Below are 10,890 nucleotides of genomic sequence, written 5' to 3' on the forward strand. Positions count from 1 at the left end.
GCCTCACTAAGTAGCTGAGGTTGGCCTCAAACCTGTGATCATCCTGTCTCAGCCTCCCGAGTACTGGGATTACAAGTGTGCACCACCATGCCCGGCTTCCTGCTCCTTAAATGTGTTTTCTCTCTCCCTCTCAGAAAATTAAAAAAAAAAGGTAAGGGTTGAATATTACCTACTATAGGAATTCAGTGATTATTTTATTTGCAACTAGTAATCAAAGTAATGCCTTTTCACATTAATGATGATTCAGAACTTATCAAGAGAATTTGATCCTCTGTCACATCTCTTATTAAAACTGTTACAAACCTGTTACAAACCTGTGTCAAACTGTTACAAACCTGCAGTCAAATCTTAACCTAAAAGAGTGGTCAAATAGAGGAAATAAAAGCAATCATTGGTGGTGATGAAAGGAACTAGCTGTTTTAAAATATGCACACAAATATTCTTATTTATTTTGTATATATGTTTATTGGTGCATTGTAATGTGACATCATAATGTAGTTCAGAGTGATAGTGACACATATGTACACAGTGCTTGGCGGGCTTTCCCCAGTTCCCTCCTCACTCCCCCACTCCCTATCCAAGATACTAAGGTTGGCCCTGGTGTTCTCTGTACATAATGTCAATGGAAGCCTTTCCTTCATCATTTCTCCCTTTTCACTCCCTACCTGCCCTTAGACCACCCCCTGAGACCACCCCCTTGCTCTACTGAGGTTTCTTCTCTATTATATAAAATCCCTCTGGTATCCCAATTCCTCCCTAGCTTCCACATATGAGAGAAAACATGTGACCCTTCACTGTTTCTGACTGGTTAATTTCTCCTCACAAATGTTCTCTGGTTCATCCATTTTCCTGCAAATGACATCCTTTGGTTCTTCTTTATTCTTGAGTACAATTCCATTGCATGTATAGCCTATAATATTGCAATCCATTCCTCTGTGGATGGACACCTAGGCTGGTTCCATAATTTGGCTGCTATATATTCATAATATTTGTAAGCACCAAAGATTGTAAATCACCCAATGTCTTTTCTCAGGTGAGTATTTAAACAAATTTCATGATTTAAAAAATGAATGGCCTGGCAGGCTGTGATGGCACGCACCTGTAATCCCTGTACTTGGAAGGCTGAGGCAGGAGAATCATAGATTCAAGGCCAACCTCAGCAACTTAGCAAGACCTTGTTTCAAAATAAAAGATTAAAAAAGGCATGGAGGTATCGCTCAGGGTTAGAATAACCCTGGAATCCATCCCCAGTCCAAAAAAGAAAATGTAATACACATAACAAGTTGGATTAATTAGACTGAGTGAAAACATCTAATCCCAATAGGTTATATTCTGTATATCCCATACATGATGTAGTAATGGGAGAAAAAAAATTTTGCAGTACTGAGGATTGAACCCAGGGGCATTCTACTGCCAAACTACACCCTAAGTTTTTTTATTCTTTATCTTGAAACAGGGTCTCACTAAGTTACAAAGGGCCTCACCAAGTAGCTGAGGCTGGCCGTGAACCGTGATCCTCCTGTCTCAGTTTCCTGATTGCTGGGATTACAAGTATGCACCACCACGCCCAGCTGGAATGGGAAAATTTTTTGTGTTGAATGAACTGTTCTACATGTTGAATATGGCAGTAAGACACAAAGATATGTGATAAAATTGTGTGTAACTAAGTATACACATTGGCATACAAACATAAATGACTATGTGTGAAGCTGTTGAAAGCTTAACAAAATCATTGAACTGTATCAATATCATGTCCTGGCTGTGCTATTGCACATAATTCTGTAAGATGTTACTATTGGGGATACTAAGTGAAGAGAATATAGGATCTCTTATTTTGTCCAACTGCATGTGAATTTACAATTACTTCAAAATTAAAAAGTTCTTTAAATATATAAGAAAGGAATGTAGAGTGCATGTTTCTGAGTTCTTAAATTATACTATTCTATGTCATCTTTATTCCTAAATAAATTATGAATGTATCAGATATGAAACTACTTCACTTTTATTTTAAATCATGGTAGGATTATACTCCAGGTGATAGATACAAAACAGTTCAAACTTAAGTTTGGAAAAATTAATCATTTGAAATGGTATCACCACAGAAATTTTCTTTAAACCCAATGATATAAATTAATGAAAATTGTTGCTGTTAATAATGAGTATTCAATAAAAACCACATGAAAGGTGAGCAGTAGCCCATTCTTACAGGAAAATTATGAAATAGAAAGTGTTTATTTCATTGTATCTTTTTGTACTGGGAATTGAACCCGGAGGCATTTTACCTCCAAGTTATACCTCCAACCCTTTTGTTTTTGAAGTAGGACCTTGATTAGTTGCTAAGGGTCTCACTAAGTTGCTAAGGCTGTCTACAACCCTGTTGATCCTCCTGTCTCAGCCCCCCAAGTACTGAGATTACAGGTGTGAGCCATCATGTCCAGGTCTTTTCCATATATTATTGGTGGGGGAATTGAGAATATTACAAGCTGAAGAATTCATTTAAGATTATCAGATAATAAGTGATAGATACAAAATTCTAAATTAGTTTTGTCTTACTGTAAATGCAGTTCCCTCAACTAGTATATTTTATTTCACTTTACCAAATGAAAGATTGTGTGAGGAAAACCACTGTTTTCTATAACTAAATATTAATGTATAAGCCTAGTGGGGTGGTGCATGCTTGAAATCCCAGCATTCGGGAGGCTGAGACCTGAGGCTCGCGGTTTGCAGACAGCCTCAGCTACTTAGTGATGCCTTCCACAACTTGGTGAGACCCAGTTTCAAAATAAAGAATAAAAAATAGGTCAGGGGGTATACCTCAGAGGTTGAATGCCCCTCCCTGGGTTCTATCCCCAGACCCGCAAACAATATTAATGTGTAATGATTAAAAAGGGGATATAATTTTATCAGATGTTCCCAATAATTATTTACCTTATAAATAATTATTCAAATATTGAACAGGTTAATTATAGTCTATCTTATAATGGGAAATATGTTAGTATCAAATTCATATACTTAACACTGCATAATGCAATAGCTTTTAAGATGATCAAACATAAAAGATGATACCAGTTAGCAAATTAAATTCAGGTCATTTGTCAAACTGAACAATTATGTGAAAGCTAGACATCACATTCTTGTTATTGCAAGAATGAAATAGAAGAAAACTGGATAACCTTCCAGCTGACTTTAGTTTTTCTGAAGTACCTACTTTGGAGTTAACCTTTGAGCTTTTAAAAACGAATACAAGCTGAGCATGGTGGTGCATGCTTGTAATCCCGGTGCTTAGAAGGCTGAGACAGGAGGATCGCACAGGTTCAAAGCCAACCTTAGCTACTTAGTGAGGCTCTCAGCAACTTAGTGAGACCCTGCTTCCAAATAAAATATAAATAGGTCTGGGAATACAGCCCAGAGGTAGAAAGGCCCCTGTGTTCCACTCCCAGTACCACACACACACAAAAATACATAATTAATGTTCATATTCACAAATATGAAAGCGTTGATGTTTCCTTTAAGACAATTAGTTTTAAGTAAATTTAAGTTTAGACTTAATTTATTTTGCTTGCTAACCAGACTGCATTATAGAGAGTAAAACAATTTTTGGAACTCAGATTACAAAATTTAATAATGATGTGACCCAATCTATAATGGATTAGATATCCCCCAATTCAACAGAAAATGTTCTTCAGTATCTCTATTTAGCCCCACCTACTTCAGAAACTTTCCTGATTATGTCCCAGTTTTCTTTGTTTCTTTTCATTTTCCACCATAGAAAATTAAAATGGTTTGATTGATCTTTGTCCAAGTTTTGGAAATGTGTTTTAATAAAAACGATAAAACATAAATTATTTGGCATGCTTTAAAATAATATCATCTGATTAGAGATAAGGTTTCTCATCTGGGATCTATCAGTACCAATAAATAAAGCAATTTATGAACCTGGCATGATGGCATACACTTGTAATCCCAGCATTCAGGAGGCTAAGACAGGAGGATCGAGGTTCACAGACAGCCTCAGCTACTTAGTGAGGCCCTTTTCAACTCAGTGAGACCCTGTTTCAAAATAAAGAATAAAAATAGGGCTGGGGGTGTAGCTTGGAGGTAGAATGCCCCTGGATTCCATCCCCAGTACCGAAAATAAAAAAAGCAATTCATGAATGGAATACAGAAAATCTATAGGTTTTTTTTTTAACATTCAATTTGTAATTAAATGCCACTATAACGATGGCTATATTTTATATGTGTGTTTTAATTATACCTTTGGGGAGAGCTAACCCAATTAATTTATTTTTTGCAGGTCTGGTAATGAAACCCAGGGATATTCTACCTCTGAGCTATACCCCCTACCCTATTTTTATTCTTTATTTTGAAACAGCATCTCACTAAGTTGCAGAGGGCCTCACTAAGTAGCTGAGGCTGTCCACAAACCGTGATCTTCCTGTCTCAGCCTCCAGAATGCTGGGATTACAAGTGTACACCACCACGCCCGCTTTATTTAGAAATAACAAAAGAATGACATTGAGATTGTATTCTTGTATTCTTACTTGTTTTTCACTTATTTTCCTCCTGAGTACAAATATACACATAACACACACACATACACACACAAACACACACACACACAGATCCAGAGGACCTTTTATTTTCCCTTAACCTCAGCAAGTACAATCATAAAAGGTCCTCTCTAGAATGTTAATGTTTGCTAGGGGAGATGCAGCAAGCTTGTAATCCCAGTACTTTGGAGGCTGAGACGGGAGGATCATAGGCTAGAGACCAGCTTCCATATTTTAGCTAGACTCTCAACAACTGAGAGAAGCCCAGTTTCAAAATAATAAGGGCTAGGGGTGTAGCCCAGAGGTAGAATGAATGTCTCTGACTTCAATCCTCAGGACCGCCCCCCCCAAAAAAAAAACCTCTGCGGCGCCTACCATATAGTATATGCCTAGTGCTTTCTGGTCTGTAGGCAGTCTAAGAAAGGTCTATATTATATTCAAACTCTTCCCTCACCCCTCACTACCTCCCTCCCTCGATCTGATTCTGCAGGGTGTTAGAGAAGATGCCTCTCTGAAGCCTTTGCACCAAGGGCTAGAGCAAAAGGGTCAGCTAGGTGCCAGGAACCTGATGAAGGGCACAAAGTAGTTCCCAGCAGGGTAGAGGGAGAGAGCGGGACACCCGCCTCTTGAGCAGAAAGAACTGTAGACAGCTAGACAAAGTTTCTTCTGTTTCAGAGGGCGGAGACCTTGCCACATCAGGTCGTGCCAGAACGCGCATTCAGCCTCTTTCCTGCACTCACTCCAGCTGGGCATGGTGGTACACGCCTATAGTCGAGGTACCTTAGAGGCTGAGACCCAAGGATGGCAGATTCTGGGTCGTTCAGAGAAATTTTTTTTTGGGGGGAGCGCATCCTCAAGTCACGCTGCCCAATGCCTGCTGCTCACCAGCATGAAAAACTGTTTCTTTCATACATGATTGCCTGTACATTATGGCAGAAGAAAAATAGTTAAATTCCTTTGTTTTGCTTGGGAAGTGATCGGATTTGGTTGGTAATTGCTTGTCTGATCAAGAGCCATTTCCTTCATGGTTAACCAAACATCAACTCTACTCAGTGAGACCCGTTTTAAATATCACCCAAAGTGAATAGCCCCAATTACGACAGGAAACACATTTCTCAACTCGAAACGAGGACCAGAAACAGATTTGTCCTTGTCTCAAAGTGCACTTCGTCTTCTGGATGGACTTGCATGCTGTTCTTATTTGGTACTCCCCCCTCACCACGTGGTCAAACACACACACACACACACACACTCTCTCTCTCTCTCTCTCTCTCTCTCTCTCTCTCTCTTCATTTAGGGGCTGTGGAAGCACTATTGGAAAATCCTGTTTTCGAGTTCTCTTTAAAAATGGCTGGAACCTGTTTATTTCAAAGTGAAAAACAGAAATAAAATGCTAGGGAAAGTCATAAATGAAAAACAACAGCCCCTCCCCCTTGAGAAAAGGAAAAAAATATTCACCCGAAACTTAATTTGGAAAGAGCATATTAGCCTCTACTATACATTTAAAACTTTCCTAGGAACTGGTCAAGAAAAACCTTACGTTTCTCTCCGTGATTGGCTGGGAACTGGAAATCTCGGAAATACATCTCTAGATCCTTCATGTATCAGTCTCACCCTCGGTATTAAGTGTCCAACGTTCATAAGCAAAGCGTGGCCCTCTTTGGCCCCTGGTTTCCCACATATGGTGCACGCAGTTACCTGGTTTCGAGGTTTTCTTCTAGACTCCTCTGTTTCATTCCAGTGACCCAAGATGCTGCGGTGAAGTAAGCCAGATGCCCAGTGGGAAGGGTTTCCGGGCCTTCCTTGGAAGATGGGGCGCTTCCCGCAATGAAAAGTAAATGTTCAAGCGATGGTCGTGTTAAACCGCACAGATCTGGAATCTGTCTTCTCAGAGAGCCTCTCCATTTAAGAATAAAACAAGGATCGATTTTTCAAGTCCTTATGTGTCACTTGCAATTAGTAATGTTTTTCGGTTTAAGCCCATACAAAGTTTTCAATTCTCCCTCAGCTGCCCCGGAAAAATTAATAAGGAAAAAGCTAACGTATTATGTTCCGCACCAAGAAAATCTGCAGGCCATTACATTTCTGAGATTCTCCAGGAATTAACAAATAAATACACACGTTGTATCTTTCTTTTGAGAGGTGTTAGGGTTTGGATTTGCGGCGCGTGGAGGGTACAGGGCTGGAAAAGGGACCGGTCATCGCTTAGAGTTTCAGCGCAGCTGCCCCAGGCATTGTAGGACCCAGGCCGCCAGCCAGCCAGGGAGTCTGGGAAGGTTGCTTACTGAGGGACCTGGAAAGGGAGCGGCTCGCTAGCCTGGGCCCGCAGGAGGAGCCCCAGAGCTGTTGTTGATTGAGGACTGAAAGGAGTTTCAACTCCAACAGCTCACGTTTGTTATGGAAATGAACCGATTACATTTAAGGGGCAATCCTCAGCCCTTTTTCCCCCAATAGCTTGCAGCTGAGTGCTGGGCGCATTCTGTCCTGGAGAGGGGAGGGAGGGAGAGAGAGAGAGAGAGAGAGAGAGAGAGAGAGAGAGAGAGAGAGAGAGAGAAAGACAGAGACTGACTGAGGAAGGACCCCCGGGGCTCTGGGGCTCTGCAACCTTAGGACCCCAAAGGACAAAGTTGCAGATCACCACTGTGCCTTCACTGCAGGCCTTTCCAGAAGAAATGGTGTTGGCTAGGGAGCAGGGTACAACCCAGTAGATGGCAAGTACTGGCTCATCTGCTGCTGGCTACAACATCAAGCTTTCTTGCCCTCTTGCTCTGGACTGCTCTCCTCTTGTACTCAAGAAGTAGATCTATGAAGCCAAAGAGTCTGAGACTCTGTTTTTAGCACCACTGGGCTAGGCTGGCCAGGCCTCTAGACCCAGAAACCCATCCATGCTTCTTGCTTCCCAGGAAAATGCCCCTGCTTTACTGGTCAGGCTATTTTGTTTTGTTTACTCCTTTAGCGGCCTCCTGGGCAAAGATTTCCCCTTAGCCTCTATCTTTCTTATTAGCTATCACTAGGCAAGTTTGTAAAACCAGGGAGGTCTCTCTGAAGTCAAAATTGTTGGTTTCATCTTCTTTCATCTGGTGGCATTGTGATAGAGATTGAAATTGGGGCTTTTTAGGGGACAGGAAATGGAATGTTAGGGTAGTACTTAGTATTAATGAAAGGTAGACTTCTGCCTGTTGAGGATGCACTGATTCCTGCAGAACCTAGTCTCTCTCCAGCTGATACTGCTGAAAGGCCCCTGGGACCAGGAACAGAGGTGGCCATATAGTAGAGGTTCCCAGAATGAGGGGAAGAAAGTGAGTTTATCTTGCTGGAATTTGAGGGCTATGGCTGCCATTGAAGTCGCTGAGCTGAGTGTCCAATGCCAAGAGATGGCCCTGGCTAATGGTCTTGAGCAGCGATGATTTCTCTCCAGGTTCTTTCTATTAGAACTCCAAATTCATCACTGAGCCAGAAAGATTTTTCTGAATCCTATTTGCACTCATTGATTTTAGAAAGGGCACAGAGTATGCCAAAGGACACCTTTGGAGTAATTTCTGCTTTTTCTCACCAGAATATAAGTTCAAACACATCAATTGTAGTGTAGGTGTGTGGACACTCCCCCCACATACACACCTGCCTTCAGGCTAGAGAAGGTCTACAGAGAGCCCTGACAAAGGAGTGTTAAGGAAGTTGCTGCACAGCAATGAGTTCTGAACAGCTCACTTCTCCCCAAATTCTTGCCATGTTATTAGAGAAGGAAGGGGAAAATAAGAAGCAGAGAAAGAGAGTAGGGAGAGGAAAAAGAAAACAAAACAGAAAAAGAGTACCAAAAAGGGATGAAGAGGGAGGGAAGAAAGTGCTGAACAGAAAAACAGAAAACTGAGAGACAAAAAGAAACACTGAGAAACAAATTCAAGTAGGGCAACAAAGAACAAAACCACCATGAGAAAGACAGAGAGAGGGAGAGAGGAGAGGAAAGGGGGGAGAGAGGGAAATGAGAATTAGTGGAAATTAGGGATGGAGAAGAAATTAGAGACACATTGATTAGTAGGTGGTATCTTCCTGACAGCTGGGCTAGCTCCTCACTTCTGGAAATCTTGAGGACATGCACTGGGATCACCTTTAAACTGACAAGCTTGACTCAAGCCTACTGTGGCCCCCTAGGTTCTAGTGATTCCAGTTTATCAATAAGTCACCTACAAAAAAATTGATCAGTGACTGCATGTCAAGTAAACTTGCAGTCACATTAAAACTCACTGGAGACTGACTTTTGAACGTACACAAGTGCCAAAATGAAATAATGCAGAAGAAAGGGTAGTCGAAATCACTGTTGAAGAAAATGCTTCCTATAGCTCTATGGATTTCTTCACACACGTTTACTTAAAAATAGAAAACTGTGGTCATTTTCAAAGAACATCAACACACACACACACACAAATGCCTATTGTGAAAATTTTCTTCTAACCAAAAAGGCTTCATAAAACATAAAGTGACACTCTAGACAAAGAGACAAGGAGAAATCTCTAAGAGATGGCTATTAGACAAGAAGAAAGAGAAGAGGACCAATGAAAGTGTCTAATGTGGTTTTTACCTGGTTTTGTTTTTCTGATACTAGGGATTGAGCCCTGGACTTTCTACTTCTGAACCATACTCCTAACCCTATTATTATTATTTTTTTTAATTTTGAAACAGGGTCTCACTAAGTTTCTGAGGCTGGATTTGAATTTTCAATCACTCTGTCTCACCTTCCCAAGTACTGAGATTACAGGTGCATGTCATCACACTCAGTGTGAATAATGTTTTAAGAGGGCCAAATGTAGTGACTAGACTTCGGTTTTGGCTAAGTTTCTCAAAATGTATACCCCAAAAATAGTTGACGGAATAAACTTAACTAATGCCTGCTCAAGTGAACTGTGCTGGTGATATTTTGTTACATGTCTAAATTATGTATTTATTCTTATTCATGTTAGAGTTTAAACTCAGGGCCTCATACATGCTGAACACCTGCCTACACTCCTCTATTTTTTGATTGATACATAATCATTGTATATATTTATAGGATATAATGTGATGTTTAGATTCATATATACACTGGATGCTGATCAAATTAAAGTAATTAACAGATACATCACCTTAAGCTGTTATTTCTTTAAAATGAGAACATTCAAAATCATCTCTTGAATTATTTATTTTAAATGTATTGTACTGGTACCTGTAGCTATTTGTGGAATCCTAGCCCGTTTTCTTTGGAGATGATACATAAAGCCTATGTATACTGGAGGTAATCGTGATTCTCATTTATATAAAAAAAAGTCAGCCAGGCATGGTGGCTCACACTTGTAATCCCAGCGCTTGGGAGGCTGAGACAGGAGGATCCCACTTAGGGAGGCTCTCAGCAACTTAGTGAGACCCTGTTCCCAAATAAAATATAAAATAGAACACATAGCTGTGTTCTCCAGCGATTTGAAGGTATTGTCTTACTTAATATTTAAAAATTCTCATACTAGACTCTTCAATTTCTGGTTAGCTTAATTCAATATAATCTCTAAAATACACACACACACACACACACACACACACACAGTCAGAATGAAATAAATGACAAAAGAAAGATTTGAAATAAAGAGAATGCATAAGGCATAAAACTCAAGTAAGAATAGCTTATCATTAAAATGAATAGATCACAAACTCAAGCCACAAAGAGTTATTATTTCCAGAAATCCCTGACTGGTTCTTCAGTTAATTTAAGATTTTTCAAAATAGAGTACCAAATTGGTAACATAAAAAGGTACTATGTTTGTCTCAAGTTCAGTGCTTTAATGGGGAATGCTTGAGGACTGAAAGATGCAGGATGCATTTTACATTTATTAATAATTTACACTGCGTCAGTCAGAGGGCATTCGATGCGTATTCTAATCATTATTCCAGTAGGGTCTCATCTGGACTTTGACTTGATATTATTTCTTTTATTAATCTACTCTACCCCAAATTACCCAAGGATAAAATGTTTTTTTATATAATTCTGGGGGTAAAAACCCTATGTCTGAAACTATAAAACAGTCTACCAACTTCCAAGCACAGTGGTACTTGCCTATAATCTCAGGGTTTGGGAAGCTGAAGTAAGAAGATTCCAAGTTCAAGAACAGTCTCAAGAACCTAGCAAGTTCCTATTTCAAAACAAAAAATAAAATAGGACTGGAGATATAGCTTGAAGGTCGAGTGCCCCTAAGTTCAGTCATTGGTACAAAAGAAATAAAACTACTATTGTTATCGTTCCAATTTAATGTAGCAAATCCAGTTAATATTCTGGCAAGCATAATCATTTAGTTTCCAATTCTCTACAACTGCTAGATGC

The sequence above is a fragment of the Muscardinus avellanarius genome (genome assembly GCF_963383645.1).
Source record: "Muscardinus avellanarius genome assembly, chromosome: X".
Classification (NCBI taxonomy): Eukaryota; Metazoa; Chordata; class Mammalia; order Rodentia; family Gliridae; genus Muscardinus; species Muscardinus avellanarius.